Source organism: Lissotriton helveticus, chromosome 5_1 (assembly GCF_964261635.1).
Source record: "Lissotriton helveticus chromosome 5_1, aLisHel1.1, whole genome shotgun sequence".
NCBI lineage: Eukaryota > Metazoa > Chordata > Amphibia > Caudata > Salamandridae > Lissotriton > Lissotriton helveticus.
In genome coordinates this window covers 741,981,965-742,000,781 of record NC_136065.1, presented here as the reverse complement: position 1 = coordinate 742,000,781, position 18,817 = coordinate 741,981,965, and positions in this window count along the sequence as shown.

Below are 18,817 nucleotides of genomic sequence, written 5' to 3'. Positions count from 1 at the left end.
AGAGGCACATTTTTAGCAAGTTTCACTTGTAAGTGGGGTTGGAAACGCTTTTCAGGCTCAGTACTGGGCTCAAAAGATGCAGCCCTGATGTCTCATGATAGCAGGTGGTTAAGTAGAAATTCGCTGCTCTGCTGACGCAGCAGGAGCAAACGTATGCCAAAAATGTATGCAGAACCAAGCTTTTCAGTGAAGAGCAGAGAGGCACATTTTAGCAAGTTTCACTTGTAAGTGGGGTTGGAAATGCTTTTCAGGCTCAGTAATGGGCTCAAAAGATGCAGCCCTGATGTCTCTCATGATAGCAGGTGGTTAAGTAGAAATGTGCTGCTCGGATGACCCAGCAGGAGCAAACGTATGCTAAAAATGTATGCAGAACCAAGCTTTTCAGTGAAGAGCAGAGAGGCACAGTTTAGCAAGTTTCACCTGTAAGTGGGGTTGGAAACGCTTTTCAGGCTCAGTACTGGGCTCAAAATATGCAGCCCAGATGTCTCTCATGATAGCAGGTGGTTAAGTAGAAATTCGCTGCTCTGCTGACGCAGCAGGAGCAAACGTATGCCAAAAATGTATGCAGAAACAAGCTTTTCAGTGAAGAGCAGCCAGGCACATTTTAGCAAGTTTCACTTGTAAGTGGGGTTGGAAATGCTTTTAAGGCTCAGTACTGGCCTCAAAAGATGCAGCCCCGATGTCTCTCATGATAGCAGGTGGTTAAGTAGAAATTTGCTGCTCGGCTGACACAACAGGAGCAAACGTATGCTAAAAATTTATGCAGAACCAAGCTTTTCAGTGAAGAGCAGCCAGGCATATTTTAGCAAGTTTCACTTGTAAGTGGGGTTGGAAATGCTTTTCAGGCTCAGTACTGGGCTCAAAAGATGCAGCCCTGATGTCTCTCATGATAGCAGGTGGTTAAGTAGAAATTTGCTGCTCGGCTGACCCAGCAGGAGCAAACGTATGCTAAAAATGTATGCAGAACCAAGCTTTTTAGTGAAGAGCAGAGAGGCACATTTTTAGCAAGTTTCACTTGTAAGTGGGGTTGGAAACGCTTTTCAGGCTCAGTACTGGGCTCAAAAGATGCAGCCCTGATGTCTCATGATAGCAGGTGGTTAAGTAGAAATTTGCTGCTCTGCTGACGTAGCAGGAGCAAACGTATGCCAAAAATGTATGCAGAAACAAGCTTTTCAGTGAAGAGCAGCCAGGCACATTTTAGCAAGTTTCACTTGTAAGTGGGGTTGGAAATGCTTTTCAGGCTCAGTACTGGGCTCAAAACATGCAGCCCTGATGTCTCTCATGATAGCAGGTGGTTAAGTAGAAATTTGCTGCTCAACTGACCCAGCAGGAGCAAACCCATGCCAAAAATGTACGCAGAATGAGCCTTTCAGTGAAGAGCAGAGAGGCACATTTTAGCAAGTTTCACTTGTAAGTGGGGTTGGAAACGCTTTTCAGGCTCAGTACTGGGCTCAAAAGATGCAGCCCTGATGTCTCTCATGATAGCAGGTGGTTAAGTAGAAATTTGCTGCTCAGCTGACCCAGCAGGAGCAAACGTATGCCAAAAATGTATGCAGAAACAAGCTTTTCAGTGAAGAGCAGCTAGGCACATTTTAGCAAGTTTAACTTGTAAGTGGGGTTGGAAATGCTTTTCAGGCTTAGTACTGGCCTCAAAAGATGCAGCCCTGATGTCTCTCATGATAGCAGGTGGTTAAGTAGAAATTTGCTGCTCGGCTGACCCAGCAGGAGCAAACGTATGCTAAAAATGTATGCAGAACCAAGCTTTTCAGTGAAGAGCAGCCAGGCATATTTTAGCAAGTTTCACTTGTAAGTGGGGTTGGAAATGCTTTTCAGGCTCAGTACTGGGCTCAAAAGATGCAGCCCTGATGTCTCTCATGATAGCAGGTGGTTAAGTAAAAATGTGCTGCTCGGCTGACCCAGCAGGAGAACATATGCTAAAAATGTATGCAGAACCAAGCTTTTCAGTGAAGAGCAGAGAGGCACAGTTTAGCAAGTTTCACTTGTAAGTGGGGTTGGAAACGCTTTTCAGGCTCAGTACTGGGCTCAAAAGATGCAGCCCTGATGTCTCTCATGATAGCAGGTGGTTAAGTAGAAATTCGCTGCTTGGCTGACCCAGCAGGAGCAAACGTATGCTAAAAATGTATGCAGAACCAAGCTTTTCAGTGAAAAGCAGCCAGGCACATTTTAGCAAGTTTCACTTGTAAGTGGGGTTGGAAACGCTTTTCAGGCTCAGTACTGGGCTCAAAAGATGCAGCCCTGATGTCTCTCATGATAGCAGGTGGTTAAGTAGAAATTCGCTGCTCGGCTGACCCAGCAGGAGCAAACGTATGCCAAAAATGTATGCAGAACCAAGCTTTTCAGTGAAGAGCAGAGAGGCACATTTTAGCAAGTTTCACTTGTAAGTGCGGTTGGAAATGCTTTTCAGGCTCAGTAATGGGCTCAAAAGATGCAGCCCTGATGTCTCTCATGATAGCAGGTGGTTAAGTAGAAATGTGCTGCTCGGATGACCCAGCAGGAGCAAACGTATGCTAAAAATGTATGCAGAACCAAGCTTCTCAGTGAAGAGCAGAGAGGCACATTTTAGCAAGTTTCACTTGTAAGTGGGGTTAGAAATGCTTTTCAGGCTCAGTACTGGGCTCAAAAGATGCAGCCCTGATGTCTCTCATGATAGCAGGTGGTTAAGTAGAAATGTGCTGCTCGGCTGACCCAGCAGGAGCAAACGTATGCTAAAAATGTATGCAGAACCAAGCTTTTCAGTGAAGAGCAGAGAGGCACAGTTTAGCAAGTTTCACCTGTAAGTGGGGTTGGAAACGCTTTTCAGGCTCAGTACTGGGCTCAAAAGATGCAGCCCAGATGTCTCTCATGATAGCAGGTGGTTAAGTAGAAATTCGCTGCTCTGCTGACGCAGCAGGAACAAACGTATGCCAAAAATGTATGCAGAAACAAGCTTTTCAGGGAAGAGCAGCCAGGCACATTTTAGCAAGTTTCACTTGTAAGTGGGGTTGGAAATGCTTTTCAGGCTCAGCACTGGGCTCAAAAGATGCAGCCCTGATGTCTCTCATGATGCAGGTGGTTAAGTAGAAATTCGCTGCTCGGCTGACCCAGCAGGAGCAAACGTATGCCAAAAATGTATGCAGAAACAAGCTTTTCAGTGAAGAGCAGCTAGGCGCATTTTAGCAAGTTTCACTTGTAAGTGGGGTTGGAAATGCTTTTAAGGCTCAGTACTGGCCTCAAAAGATGCAGCCCCGATGTCTCTCATGATAGCAGGTGGTTAAGTAGAAATTTGCTGCTCGGCTGACCCAGCAGGAGCAAACCTATGCCAAAAATGTACGCAGAATCAGCTTTTCAGTGAAGAGCAGCCAGGCACATTTTAGCAAGTTTCACTTGTAAGTGGGGTTGGAAATGCTTTTCAGGCTCAGTACTGGGCTCATAAGATGCAGCCCTGATGTCTCTCATGATAGCAGGTGGTTAAGTAGAAATTCGCTGCTCGGCTGACCCAGCAGGAGCAAACGTATGCCAAAAATGTATGCAGAAACAAGCTTTTCAGTGAAGAGCAGCTAGGCACATTTTAGCAAGTTTCACTTGTAAGTGGGGTTGGAAATGCTTTTCAGGCTCAGTACTGGGCTCAAAAGATGCAGCCCTGATGTCTCTCATGATGCAGGTGGTTAAGTAGAAATTCGCTGCTCGGCTGACCCAGCAGGAGCAAACGTATGCCAAAAATGTATGCAGAAACAAGCTTTTCAGTGAAGAGCAGCTAGGCACATTTTAGCAAGTTTCACTTGTAAGTGGGGTTGTAAATGCTTTTCAGGCTCAGTACTGGCCAGATGCAGCCCTGATGTCTCTCATGATAGCAGGTGATTTAGTAGAAATTTGCTGCTCGGCTGACCCAGAAGGAGCAAACCTATGCCAAAAATGTACGCAGAATCAGCTTTTCAGTGAAGAGCAGAGAGGCACATTTTAGCATGTTTCCATTGTAAGTGGGGCTGGAAACGCTTTTCAGGCTCAGTACTGGGCTCAAAAGATGCAGCCCTGATGTCTCTCATGATAGCAGGTGGTTAAGTAGAAATGTGCTGCTCGGCTGACCCAGCAGGAGCAAACGTATGCTAAAAATGTATGCAGAACCAAGCTTTTCAGTGAAGAGCAGCCAGGCACATTTTAGCAAGTTTCACTTGTAAGTGGGGTTGGAAATGCTTTTCAGGCTCAGTACTGGGCTCAAAAGATGCAGCCCTGATGTCTCTCATGATAGCAGGTGGTTAAGTAGAAATTTGCTGCTCGGCTGACCCAGCAGGAGCAAACCCATGCCAAAAATGTACGCAGAATGAACTTTTCAGTGAAGAGCAGAGAGGCACATTTTAGCAAGTTTCACTTGTTAGTGGGGTTGGAAACGCTTTTCAGGCCCAGTACTGGGCTCAAAATATGCAGCCCTGATGTCTCTCATGATAGCAGGTGGTTAAGTAGAAATGTGCTGCTCGGCTGACCCAGCAGGAGCAAACGTATGCTAAAAATGTATGCAGAACCAAGCTTTTCAGTGAAGAGCAGCTAGGCATATTTTAGCAAGTTTCACTTGTAAGTGGGGTTGGAAATGCTTTTCAGGCTCAGTACTGGGCTCAAAAGATGCAGCCCTGATGTCTCTCATGATAGCAGGTGGTTAAGTAGAAATTTGCTGCTCGGCTGACCCAGCAGGAGCAAACCCATGCCAAAAATGTACGCAGAATGAGCTTTTCAGTGAAGAGCAGAGAGGCACATTTTAGCATGTTTCCATTGTAAGTGGGGCTGGAAACGCTTTTCAGGCTCAGTACTGGGCTCAAAAGATGCAGCCCTGATGTCTCTCATTATAGCAGGTGGTTAAGTAGAAATGTGCTGCTCGGCTGACCCAGCAGGAGCAAACCCATGCCAAAAATGTACGCAGAATGAACTTTTCAGTGAAGAGCAGAGAGGCACATTTTAGCAAGTTTCATTTGTTAGTGGGGTTGGAAACGCTTTTCAGGCTCAGTACTGGGCTCAAAATATGCAGCCCTGATGTCTCTCATGATAGCAGGTGGTTAAGTAGAAATGTGCTGCTCGGCTGACCCAGCAGGAGCAAACGTATGCTAAAAATGTATGCAGAACCAAGCTTTTCAGTGAAGAGCAGCTAGGCATATTTTAGCAAGTTTCACTTGTAAGTGGGGTTGGAAATGTTTTTCAGGCTCAGTACTGGGCTCAAAAGATGCAGCCCTGATGTCTCTCATGATAGCAGGTGGTTGAGTAGAAATTTGCTGCTCGGCTGACCCAGCAGGAGCAAACCCATGCCAAAAATGTACGCAGAATGAGCTTTTCAGTGAAGAGCAGAGAGGCACATTTTAGCAAGTTTCACTTGTAAGTGGGGTTGGAAACGCTTTTCAGGCTCAGTACTGGGCTCAAAAGATGCAGCCCTGATGTCTCTCATGATAGCAGGTGGTTAAGTAGAAATTCGCTGCTTGGTTGACCCAGCAGGAGCAAACCCATGCCAAAAATGTATGCAGAAACAAGCTTTTCAGTGAAGAGCAGCTAGGCACATTTTAGCAAGTTTCACTTGTAAGTGGGGTTGGAAATGCTTTTCAGGCTCAGTACTGGGCTCAAAAGATGCAGCCCTGATGTCTCTCATGATAGCAGGTGGTTAAGTAGAAATTTGCTGCTCGGCTGACCCAGCAGGAGCAAACGTATGCCAAAAATGTATGCAGAAACAAGCTTTTCAGTGAAGAGCAGCTAGGCACATTTTAGCAAGTTTCACTTGTAAGTGGGGTTGGAAATGCTTTTCATAATAATTCACATCCAACAGTAATTTAAAGTCAAAAGATTAAATGTTAAAATTTCATCATTTTTTTATTTTTTTTATTTATTTTTTTATTTTTTTATTTATTTTTATTTTTATTTTTATATTTTGTTTTGTTTTTAATTTTAATTTTTTTTAAAAATGTTTTTAAATGTTTTTAAATTTTTATTATTGTACGTTTGACTGGTCCGGGGTCATCGTTTTTCATCATAAAATTGATTTAATGGACTCTACCAAAAATGATTCAAAATGTCATTTGGATCGGGCCTCATGTTGAATAACCACTTTTTAAACCCTCACAGTTACCAAAATTGTCATTTTTACAGAGTTTTGCTTACTCAGAAGCTTCACTTTTGATCAATTTCAGGCACAGAAATCACTTTAAACACACTTATTTTAGTTAAAAAAGTAATAGTTCACATCCAACAGTAATTTAAAGTCAAAAGATTAAATGTTAAAATGTCAACATTTTTTAAATTTTTTTAAATTTATTTATTTATTTTTTAATTCATTTTTATTGTAATTAGTTTAATCATTTTTTTTTTTTTTAAATTTAAAAAAAAAAAAAAAAATTCAATTATTTTAATTTTCATTATTGTACGTTCGACTGGTCCGGGGTCATCGTTTTTCATCATAAAATTGATTTTATGGACTCTACCAAAAATAATTCAAACTGTCATCTGGATCGGGCCTCATGTTGAATAACCACTTTTTAAACCCTCACAGTTACCAAAATTGTCATTTTTACAGAGTTTTGCTTACTCAGAAGCTTCACTTTTGACCAATTTCAGGCACAGAAATCACTTTAAACGCACCTATTTTAGTGGAAAAAGTAATAATTCACATCCAACAGTAATTTAAGTCAAAAGATTAAATGTTAAAATTTCATAATTTTTTTAATTTTATTTTTTTTATTTATTTATTTTTTTTATTTTTATTTTTATTATTATTGTACGTTCGACTGGTCCGGGGTCATCGTTTTTCATCATAAAATTGATTTTATGGACTCTACCAAAAATGATTCAAAATGTCATTTGGATAGGGCCTCATGTTGAATAACCACTTTTAAACCCTCACAGTTACCAAAATTGTCATTTTTACAGAGTTTTGCTTACTCAGAAGCTTCACTTTTGACCAATTTCAGGCACAGAAATCACTTTAAACAAACTTATTTTAGTTGAAAAAGTAATAATTCACATCCAACAGTAATTTAAAGTCAAAAGATTAAATGTTAAAATGTCATCATTTTTTTTTTTTTTTTTTATTTATTTATTTTTTAATTATTTCTGTTTTTATTTTTTTTAATTATTTTTATTTTTTTAATTTTAATTTATGGTTTATTTATTTATTTATTTATTTTTTTAATTATTGTACGTTCCACTGGTCCGGGGTCATCGTTTTTCATCATAAAATTGATTTTATGGGCTCTACCAAAAATGATTCAAAATGTCATTTGGATCGGGCCTCATGTTGAATAACCACTTTTTAAACCCTCACAGTTACCAAAATTGTCATTTTTACAGAGTTTTGCTTACTCAGAAGCTTCACTTTTGACCAATTTCAGGCACAGAAATCACTTTAAACACACTTATTTTAGTTAAAAAAAGTAATAGTTCACATCCAACAGTAATTTAAAGTCAAAAGATTAAATGTTAAAATGTCATAATTTGTTAAATTTTTTTAAATTTATTTATTTATTTTTTAATTCATTTTTATTTTAATTTGTTTAATAATTTTTTATTTTTTATTTTTTTTTATTTTTATTTTGTAATTTTTTTTTTTTTTAAATTTTTTAATTTTTTTAATTTTCATTATTGTACGTTCGACTGGTCCGGGGTCATCGTTTTTCATCATAAAATTGATTTTATGGACTCTACCAAAAATAATTCAAACTGTCATCTGGATCGGGCCTCATGTTGAATAACCACTTTTTAAACCCTCACAGTTACCAAAATTGTCATTTTTACAGTTTTGCTTACTCAGAAGCTTCACTTTTGACCAATTTCAGGCACAGAAATCACTTTAAACGCACTTATTTTAGTGGAAAAAGTAATAATTCACATCCAACAGTAATTTAAAGTCAAAAGATTAAATGTTAAAATTTCATCATTTTTTTAATTTTATTTTTTTTATTTATTTATTTATTTTTTTTATTATTATTGTACGTTCGACTGGTCCGGGGTCATCGTTTTTCATCATAAAATTGATTTTATGGACTCTACCAAAAATGATTCAAAATGTCATTTTGATAGGGCCTCATGTTGAATAACCACTTTTAAACCCTCACAGTTACCAAAATTTTCATTTTTACAGAGTTTTGCTTACTCAGAAGCTTCACTTTTGACCAATTTCAGGCACAGAAATCACTTTAAACACACTTATTTTAGTTGAAAAAGTAATAATTCACATCCAACAGTAATTTAAAGTCAAAAGATTAAATGTTAAAATGTCATCATTTTTAAAAAATGTTTTAATAATTTATTTATTTTTTAATTATTTTTGTTTTTATTTTTTTTAATTATTTTTTTTTTTTTTAATTTATGGTTCTTTTTTTTTTTTTTTTTTTTTTTTTTTATTATTGTACGTTCCACTGGTCTGGGGTCATCGTTTTTCATCATAAAATTGATTTTATGGACTCTACCAAAAATGATTCAAAATGTCATTTGGATCGGGCCTCATGTTGAATAACCACTTTTTAAACCCTCACAGTTACCAAAATTGTCATTTTTACAGAGTTTTGCTTACTCAGAAGCTTCACTTTTGACGAATTTCAGGCACAGAAATCACTTTAAACACACTTATTTTAGTTGAAAAAGTAATAATTCACATCCAACAGTAATTTAAAGTCAAAAGATTAAATGTTAAAATGTCATCATTTTTAAAAAATGTTTTAATAATTTATTTATTTTTTAATTATTTTTGTTTTTATTTTTTTTAATTATTATTTTTTTTTTAATTTATGGTTCTTTTTTTTTTTTTTTTTTTATTATTGTACGTTCCACTGGTCTGGGGTCATCGTTTTTCATCATAAAATTGATTTTATGGACTCTACCAAAAATGATTCAAAATGTCATTTGGATCGGGCCTCATGTTGAATAACCACTTTTTAAACCCTCACAGTTACCAAAATTGTCATTTTTACAGAGTTTTGCTTACTCAGAAGCTTCACTTTTGACGAATTTCAGGCACAGAAATCACTTTAAACACACTTATTTTAGTTGAAAAAGTAATAATTCACATCCAACAGTAATTTAAAGTCAAAAGATTAAATGTTAAAATTTCATCATTTTTTAATTTTTTTTATTTATTTATTTATTTTGTTATTGATTTTTTTTGTTGTAATTTTTTTTATTTTAATTTTTTTTTTTTTTTAATTTTTTTATTATTGTACGTTCGACTGGTCCGGGGTCATCGTTTTTCATCATAACATTGATTTTATGGACTCTACCAAAAATGATTCAAAATGTCATTTGGATCGGGCCTCATGTTGAATAACCACTTTTTAAACCCTCACAGTTACCAAAATTGTCATTTTTACAGAGTTTTGCTTGCTCAGAAGCTTCACTTTTGACCAATTTCAAGCACAGAAATCACTTTAAACACACTTCTTTTAGTTGAAAAAGTAATAATTCACATCCAACAGTAATTTAAAGTCAAAAGATTAAATGTTAAAATGTCATCATTTTTTTAATTTTTTTATTTGTATTTATTTATTTTTTAATTCATTTTTATTTTTATTTAAAAAAAAAAAAATGATTTAAATGTTTTTACTTTTTTTTAATTTGTTTTAATTCTTTTTTTTTTTTTCTTTGTTTAATTTTTTTAATTTTTATTATTGTACGTTCGACTGGTCCGGGGTCATCGTTTTTCATCATAAAATTGATTTTATGGACTCTACCAAAAATGATTCAAAATGTCATTTGGATCGGGCCTCATGTTGAATAACCACTTTTTAAACCCTCACAGTTACCAAAATTGTCATTTTTACAGAGTTTTGCTTACTCAGAAGCTTCACTCTTGACCAATTTCAGGCACAGAAATCACTTTAAACGCACTTATTTTAGTTGAAAAAGTAATAATTCACATCCAACAGTAATTTAAAGTCAAAAGATTAAATGTTAAAATTTCATCATTTTTGTAATTTTTGTTTTAAAATTTTTTTTTATTTTAATTTTTTAATTTTTTTTATTTTTATTATTGTACGTTCGACTGGTCCGTGGTCATCGTTTTTCATCATAAAATTGATTTTATGGAAGGGGCGTGGCTAAGGCGGCGATGTAAGCGGGCGCACCTCGAGTGAGCTCCGTCGCCCCGTTGCCTGATTAAGCATTCATTAGCATTGTTCGGGGGGCTTTTTGAGGGACCCTGTTACCTGTCAGGCCCCTGAAAGAGAGGCGATCTTCGCAGCGACCGCTCCGGTGCAGGAGTCACTGCCGGGGGCAAACGAAGACTTGAAGGTCCGGCTATCGGTGCACCGCCGCCATCTTCCCTTTGCGCCTTGGCCTCGCTTCCCTGGCGGGCGGCGCACAGCGCTGGGGCAGAATCGGAAACACTACCGGATCCCCTGCGGCGGACCCCGGCTGTGGTTAATGCACCGCGGGACCAGCGGACAGCGGCGACGGAGCTGCCGACGGCAGGGAGACCCCCGGGCAGGGGCGTGGTGATAGCCTGGCTGCGGGCCTCACGCAAGGACCCGGCTTTGATAAAGCCGCGAGGCCGCGCTAGGAGTGAGAAAGCTGCCGGCTGCCCAACTGCGGGACTGCTGCTGACCGAGGGGCTGCCCCAGTGAACTGTGCTCAGCGGACCCCCTCCAACCTGCCGCCTGGTGTCTCGACAGCGCCCTGAACTACTGCGCCGAGACTCGGCGCACTGGAAGTATTGCCCGCCATCTTGCGCTCCCGGACGGGGCCTCGTCCGCCATCTTGGCTCCCCCTACCGGCACCTGCACCCAGAGCGCCCGGCCTTGATGTCCGTGGGGAGCCCTGGTGAGTGTTCAGCCCCGCCGATCCTACAAGAGCACCCACGCTGGACCTGCATCCCTGCTCCCCAGCCTCCGAGCAGGTTCTGGAGCACTCACCGCTGCCTGGGAGGCCGAGAGGGCGGCTCGAGCGCTTCTCCCCTCGCTGGCGGGTTGGTCGGGGCCCGCTCACCGGACCAGTGCTGCGGGAGGTGTGTGGCCCGGCCCCCCTAGCTGGAGAAGACTTTGCGGGCGGCTGGCTGGACGACCCGCTCCGCCTGTTGGTGCCTGTACCCTCGCGGCCTAGTGGACCGGCCCGAGGCGGGGGAGAGAAGACCCTACAAAAGCGTGAGTACCCCTCCATTTATTCAGGGGTCCTGGGGGGCATCACAAGCTGCCCAGCTGCCCTTCAGGGGAAGCGACAGAGGTGTGGCAGCAGGTTGCGCCCCAGCCACCCCTGAGAGGCGCCATCACATGTGGAGGGGGCGAACGACACAGCGTCCCTGACTCGGGGCGAGGGCTGACCACCATAGCGGCTCTCCCAAATACTGATGCCACCCTAAAGACTCCCTGAAGATACGGGCCTAAACACACTACTCTCTGGGCGACACAGGACTGCGTGGGAGGAGGCGCTCAAAAAAGGGGAGGACGACTGGTGGTGTCCCGACCTGCCACCGCACTGCTGCAGCACTAGGGGGAACTTGCGCCAACAGCGACGGCCGACGCGTCGGGTGACTGGGCGCTGCGCTCCGGACGGAATATGACCCGTGGAAGAGGGGGCAGGACGGACCAGGCGACGACTTCCAAGGGCACTTCGGTGGTTGCCATGTGGGGCAAGGCAGGAGCGTCAGCGCCAACCGAAGAAGTGCCGCCACCGGTTGCTGACTCCCCTCTGGTGACTCAAGCCTTCATGTCCTTTTTCATGACAGACCTGAAGTCTGAGATAGGATCCTTGGGATCGGAGGTGCATCCGTGCGTTAAAGAACTGCGTAAGGATGTGACAGAGCTGGGGGACAGGGTCGATGGACTCGAGAAGCTGGTGGACACACGCACTGAAGATATGGAGCAGCTGTGGCAGAGGGTGGCAACCCTGGAGGAGCAAAATATCGAGCTCCAGATCAAACAGGAAGATCTTGAAAATAGGGGGCGCCGCAACAACCTCCGCATATGGGGTGTGCCACTCGGGGAGGAAGGGACGGACGCCATGGCCTATGTGGCGCAACTCCTGCACGAGGTATGGGGCAACAAGGAAGCCCTCCCGCCGCTCTTGGATCGTGCTCATCGAATCTTCGGTGCGGGAGGCAAGACGGGTCTCCTCCCGGACATTGTAACCCGAGTGCACTACTTCACAGAGAAGGAGGCCATTTTGAAAGTGGCGAGGGACAAGCAGGACCTACGTTACGGAGGCCACAAGATCCAAATATTCCAAGACTTGGCCCCCAACACGCTGCACAGAAGGAAAGTCTTCCGCCCGGTTACGGAGAAGCTGCGGGCCCTCGAAATACCCTACCAGTGGGGACACCCCTTTGCCCTCATCTTCCGTTGGGAAGACAAGCGTAGAGTCATCCGTTCATACAACGAGGCGGCACAGTTGCTTAGACTCTCGGAATCCCCAGAGCGCAGCCCCGCCCGCTCCAAACGCCTGGAAAGACTCCCGGCCCGCCCCGACTGGACCAGGGTGACCCGACGCCGCCGATCTCCCCCGACGGATGCAGGCTCCATGTTTCAGGCCAAACAGGACATCATAGAACACATCCGCTCCCTTGAAGACGACCGCGAGGGACAAACCTTGGAGCCCCGCACTCCGTGAACTACATCAAACCGACCCCGGACCCTCGGCGCTCCAAGACCAACGGGGAGAACGTTACCACGTCCCCTACTAATACACTAGACATCTCTTGAGACTTTGAGCCCCCTACAGAGCGACTGGACGACCCCTACACATCTGCGGCCCCTCTGAGACTACGTACCCAGACGTAGTAGGCAGCGCACACCCCTAACACCGGAGCCCGCCGCGTCAACGAGTGGGGCCAGACGGACGCCGAGGGTGGCCCTGACGAGGCAATAATGAGAGAGGGACTGTTCTGGGACGCAATGGGGCACATCTGCTCCCCTGCAGATGCCCATGAGGGTCGACTCCGGCGGCCAGATGGTTCAGGAATGGCCTCTTCACAGTTGGGACCTAACGCTGCTGAGCCGGCCGCTACGACACATCTATCCTTACACTGAATTTGTGTTACTTACCCCCGAACCCACCCTGAGCAGCGGGGCGGACGGGCCTCGGGGCAACTGAGACTCACCTTTTTGACAAGGACGCCCCACTCTTTGTCCCCTAGGAAGTGACATTCCTGAGTTCATCCAAACCCTCGGTTAGAGGATGCCCGGAACCTGGGACATTGTACTACGGCCACGTTGGCCTGTTGTCGTTATGTACCCTCTCTGTGTTCTCTCTTTTCCTGCCTGTTCTATTCTTCCTACTTCCCACTCGAGTTTTCCCTTTACTTGGTTCCCTCTCCTTTTGTGTAGTGTGGCGGCCTGGGGGCTATTGATAGTGCCTGCGCGACCGCGGTGGGCGGGAGAGGCTAGCCCCCTTTGCTGAACGGGGTGGGGGATGCTGGGCGATGAGGCCGCTCCAAACCCCTTAGTGTCATGGCGATGAATATTCCTAAACCCCTCAAGGTCTTGACACTTAATGTGAAAGGACTCAACTCCCGCAATAAGCGGAATCAGGTATGGCGCTACCTCCTTCAACACTCCCCTGACATTGTCTTCCTTCAGGAGACACACCTCCTGCGGGGGGACACTGGACGCATGGCACATCCCCCAGGTACCCCACACAATTCTGGGCGTCGGCTGACACTAAAACGGCGGGGGTGGCCATTTTATGCAGAGCTGGCTTTAGGCGGGGATCCACCAAACCCTACAAGAGTGGAGACGGACGCTTCCTTCGGGCCACAGTACAGATGGGAGGGATGCAGTTCACTCTAGGTAATGTATATGCACCTAACCAGTCCCAAGATAAGTATCTCCAGGCACTCCTACGGGAACAGTTTCAGACCGGCGCACCGCACACAATCTTAGGCGGGGACTTCAACCTAGTGTGGGACCCAGACATAGATCGTGGGGACAACGCATTTAGCGGCGCGGGTGCAATGTCGGCCACGCTGAAAGAACAGATTACGGACTTAGGACTCATAGATGCGTGGCGATACCATAATCCAGGGGTCCGTGACTATACCTTCTACTCGCACTCCCACCGAACGTACTCGCGCATCGACCACCTCTTCACTTCTCTAGACCTGGCGCGGGACACGCTGAAAGTCGCCATATCAGATATCTCGCTATCGGACCACGCGCATGTGGAACTGCTGCTGCAAGACCCACTAGCGCACACACCCCGGGAGCGACGATGGACTCTCCCACCGAGCGTCCTCCGAGACCCGGAGGTCGTTGACAACATTCGGGAGGCCATAGACTCGTACTTCGTTGTCAATGATATCCCGGAAACGCCATTCCCGGTAGTGTGGGATGCCTTCAAGGCCACCATACGGGGTCACATCACTTCCCTGGCGATAGCGAGAAGACGGGCAGCCTATAAACTGGAGGCTGACCTAGCAAGCGAGATCAAACAGGTGGAGGTGCAAGACAGAGACCTGCCCTCGCTGGTGTCCAGGAGGAAGTTGGCGAACCTCAGGGGACAACTTCGCCTCCTACGCACCAACAAGGCAGAGCACTCCCTTCTAGCACTGAAACAAAAATACTACGAAGGGGGGGGACAAGGTGGGAAGACAGCTGGCAGGACGACTGAGGGCACGGGCAGCTAGAGCCCATATCGCTAACCTACAACATCAGGATGGTACTCGTGCCGTCACTGAGCGAGCCAAACAAGACGCCTTTGTGGCCTACTATACTTCCCTATATGCGGAGGAACATACATCAGTGGAGGCGCGGGCAGCCGTCCTCGCTGACTTTGAGGGGACCCCACTGTCACCGATCTGTGCAGTGGAGCTGGAAGAGCCCATACTAGAAGAGGAGATCTCTGCGGCTCTTAAAGATCTCCCCACGGGGAAAACCCCGGGGCCAGATGGCTTGCCGCTGTCCTTCTACCGAGTCTTCCAGACCCAGCTTCGCCCTCAGTTGCTGAGGCTGTTTCACTCCTTCTCGGGCACGGTGGGTCCGTCCCCTGACATGGGGATGGCGGAGATCGCATTGATACCGAAACCAGGGAAGGATCCTGCGCTATGTGCCTCCTATCGCCCCATTGCCCTCCTGAACATCGACCTGAAGATCTATACCAAGATCCTGGCTAAGCGGCTAGATCCATACATGCCAGGGTTGGTGAATCCGGATCAAGTGGGGTTCATCCGAGACCGGCAAGGGGCCGACAACGTGCGCAGACTGGCCCACCTGGTGGGCAAAGTGCGGCATTGGGACATCCCGGCTTGCCTTCTCTCGCTTGACGCGGAGAAGGCCTTCAACCGGGTGGACTGGGCCTTCCTGAAGGAGGTCCTCCAGAAGCTAGGCCTGGGCCCCAGAATGATAGCGAGTATCATGGCCCCATATCTAGGACCGCAGGCCAGGATCAGGGTAAATGGCCAGTTAACGCCACCGCTGGCGATACATCGAGGCACGAGGCAGGGGTGTCCACTCTCGCCGCTCCTATTCGCCCTGGCAGTGGAGCCTATTGCGGCGCTGATAAGACGCGACCCCAGAATACGTGGAATAGCCCATGGGGGGAGGGACAATAAGGTGGCACTCTTCGCGGACGACCTGATCCTCACCCTCACGCACCCCCGCGAATCTCTGCCAGCGGTCCTTGAGGTACTCTGTCTATACGAACGGGCGTCGGGCCTCAAAATAAACCATACTAAATCTTGGGCACTCAACCTCACTGTGCCTGCGGAGGACGTCCTCTCCCTGAAGAAGGTTGTGCCCTATCAATGGGCGGAGAACCACATCAGATACTTGGGCCTTGCCCTTACCCCCCACCTAGACTCCTGGTCCTCGGTGAACTGGACGGTGTGTCGCAAAGCGGTGCTGGAGGACCTTCGGAAATGGAAACCCCTGATGATATCCTGGCTGGGACGCCTTAACGCGGTTAAAATGTTGATCCTCCCTAGAATTCTCTATGTATTCCAATGTCTGCCCACCCCTATACCGCTCCACTGCATTCGGAGCCTCCAGCGCGAGATCACGTCCTTTATCTGGGGTGGGAAGCGCCCCGGTTCTCGCAGAAGGTACTCATGGAACCAAGGGACAGAGGAGGCCTGGCATGCCCCAACTTGGTGCACTATTACTGGGCAGCACATCTCCGCTTCGTGGTGGAATGGGGCGCACGCGAAAGCGATAAGCACTGGTTCCATATGGACCGGGCAGTCACAGGACGTACCATATGGGACCTACCCTGGGTCCGGCGGGCGGCACGCTCCAGAAGTGCATACCTTGCAGTCCCCACAAAAACGGTGCTGGACATTTGGGATAGCATAGCGGTGTCCAGAGGTCTGACCACGTTTCCGTCCCCGCACACCCCGATAGCGGGGAACCCGCAGTTTCCCCCAGCTCACCGGACTCGGGCGTTTGATAAATGGACTCAAGGGGACTGCAGAGTAGTTGGAGACCTCTTCCTTGAGGGCTTGCCCAAATCTTGGAAAGACCGCAGGGAGGAAATTAGGGTACCACTACAGGCTAGCCTACAACACGCTCAGCTACGCCACTGAACTGCAAGTGACGACATGTACCAAGCGGCTACCCGAGCATACAAGCCCTTTGAGAAGTTGGTGCGCTCCCTCGGGGGACTGAAGAGGCTGATCTCGCAAATATATTACATACTGCAGCACCCTGCATCGACGCCTGCGCATCCCTATCAGAGGCAATGGCAATTAGCGTCGGGCGCGGACATTGACCTCTCCCAATGGAACAGACTGTGGCGGGATATACCCAAGGTATATCGCAGCATCCCACAGAGGGAAAACGCTTACAAACTGCTTACGCAATGGTACTACACCCCTCTACGCCTTAGCAAGATGTTCCCCAACGCCTCCCCGACATGCTGGAGATGTGACTCTGCGACTGGTGACTTTGTGCATATATGGTGGACGTGTCCAACTCTAACTGTTTTCTTGAAGGAGGTGCTTAGCCATATCAAAGGGGTGTTGGGGTTCCCTTTGCCCGAAGAAGTGAGCACGATCCTAATTGGCATATGCCCTGCTGCGCTCAAGGCACTCACCCGCGGCGATTGGATCCTCACACTCCAAATGCTAGTGTGATGTATTCCTATAGGTTCTGAATCGATCCCCCTATTCCTGACTCTATTCTGGTTAAACAAACCAACAAGTTAACTAACAGTCAGCCCATGAGGCAGAAAACCCCGATGATGCAGATACCATTATCTGACGCAGTCACACTACGGCACAGGAACGTGTTATCTGATTAGGTCATAACGCTTGCGATCTAATTAGACAAGCGATATTCCTCCAGCCCCTGATAAGGCATACGGAGTTCTCATAACAAATCAAACCTATGACAACCTGGGCAAAACCCTGCGGCCATTGTTTTGATTTCACCGAGAACTTCAGCAAAAGAATGTGCTAACGAGCAAGTCGTATGAAATCCTTATTGACGTATCTATGTCCATCCTTACGTCAATCTCGGCACCTTAAAGGTATAAATATTACCGATATTGCCCTATGCAAACACACGCGGTGGTGACGAGACGGAGCAGCCATACTTGCCGAAGCCCAGAGCAGAGCAGACCCCGCTGGCACAGCCCCGCCTTCCTGACGCGCTGAGAACGAGACGCGCTGATTTCTCCTGCCGAGAGATCCAGCACCGGCGCTTCCGGGTAGCCCTCGCAGGCAGCCTGGAATATCGAGACCAGAGAGAGAGATACCATCCCTCATTCAACCTAGATTCCAGGTACAGAACTGAATAACCCCTCATAGAGAATTCTTTAGTTATTCACTTGGCAAAAACAAACTTAACTTAAACTGTAACTTTCTATTCCCGCCCACGTATTAGGCTTAGGTCAGGTACACGGGGTAGGCGTATTTAGAAACACCAGTTGAGTACGTTTAGTCAAATGTATATGTGTATGTAATATATTTTATTCATTTTAAAACATCTTATGGCTTAGAAACCATATCAATGTTTTTACAGTATTATTTTATACTATTGCTTTTAATGTATGCACTTTACTTAACTATAAGTATTGCAATAATATCGATCCATTTCTCTTGTATGAGAAAAGAGACTGATCAATAAATAACACCTTTTTATTGAACACGCCCGTCTCTTCCTTTTCTCTACAATCTGATGAGACTAAGAATGCACGTACTGACTGAGTAAAATAAATTGCCTTTTGTTCACACGACTCTCGAGGTATACTCTTGATTAGGGGAGAGCAAAGTTGTCATGTTCTATGGTTGTCAGAAACTAAATCCCTTCTTGTCTAATCAGGGAAGTTAAGTCCTTCCTGAACATTCGAGAAAGTTTCTAGTGAACTCTGAGCTAGCTGGCAAAACCCAAAACTTTAAGTCTAGTATCGACAGTAGTAGACCTAGTTAACGTCTGGCCTAGGCCTTTACTGCTGTAGGTATTATTCCAATGCGCAGAGCCTATTGGGATGATAGGAACTACACTACATGGCGCCCAACGCGTTTGGAAAGGGCGATAAAACTAACGTAAGACATTTAGAGTAACTCAGTCGTGCTTTCTCACTCAGACCCCTTTTCCCATAATACTCCAAAGACGTCTGGAGTGGGTGAAAGGTTATATCCGCCAGACCTCGCAGGAGGGAACTCCTATGTATGGTTCTTGGTATAAGTCAATGTTGAAGGATACACTGTTCCAAAATATTGTGCATCTAATCTTTGTTTCCATAAGAAACCTGATCTGCAAACAAACAAAAAAATAACCATCCAGTCAGTAAAATGGTAGACAGTGATGAAGAAAGAGAGGCAGTTAGATTAGCAACTGAACTCGCGGCAGCTGATGCTACCATGCAAGACGCAGACCCGGATATAATACTCATCCCGGTCATCAAAAGGAAATCTATAACCTTAAAACTTATA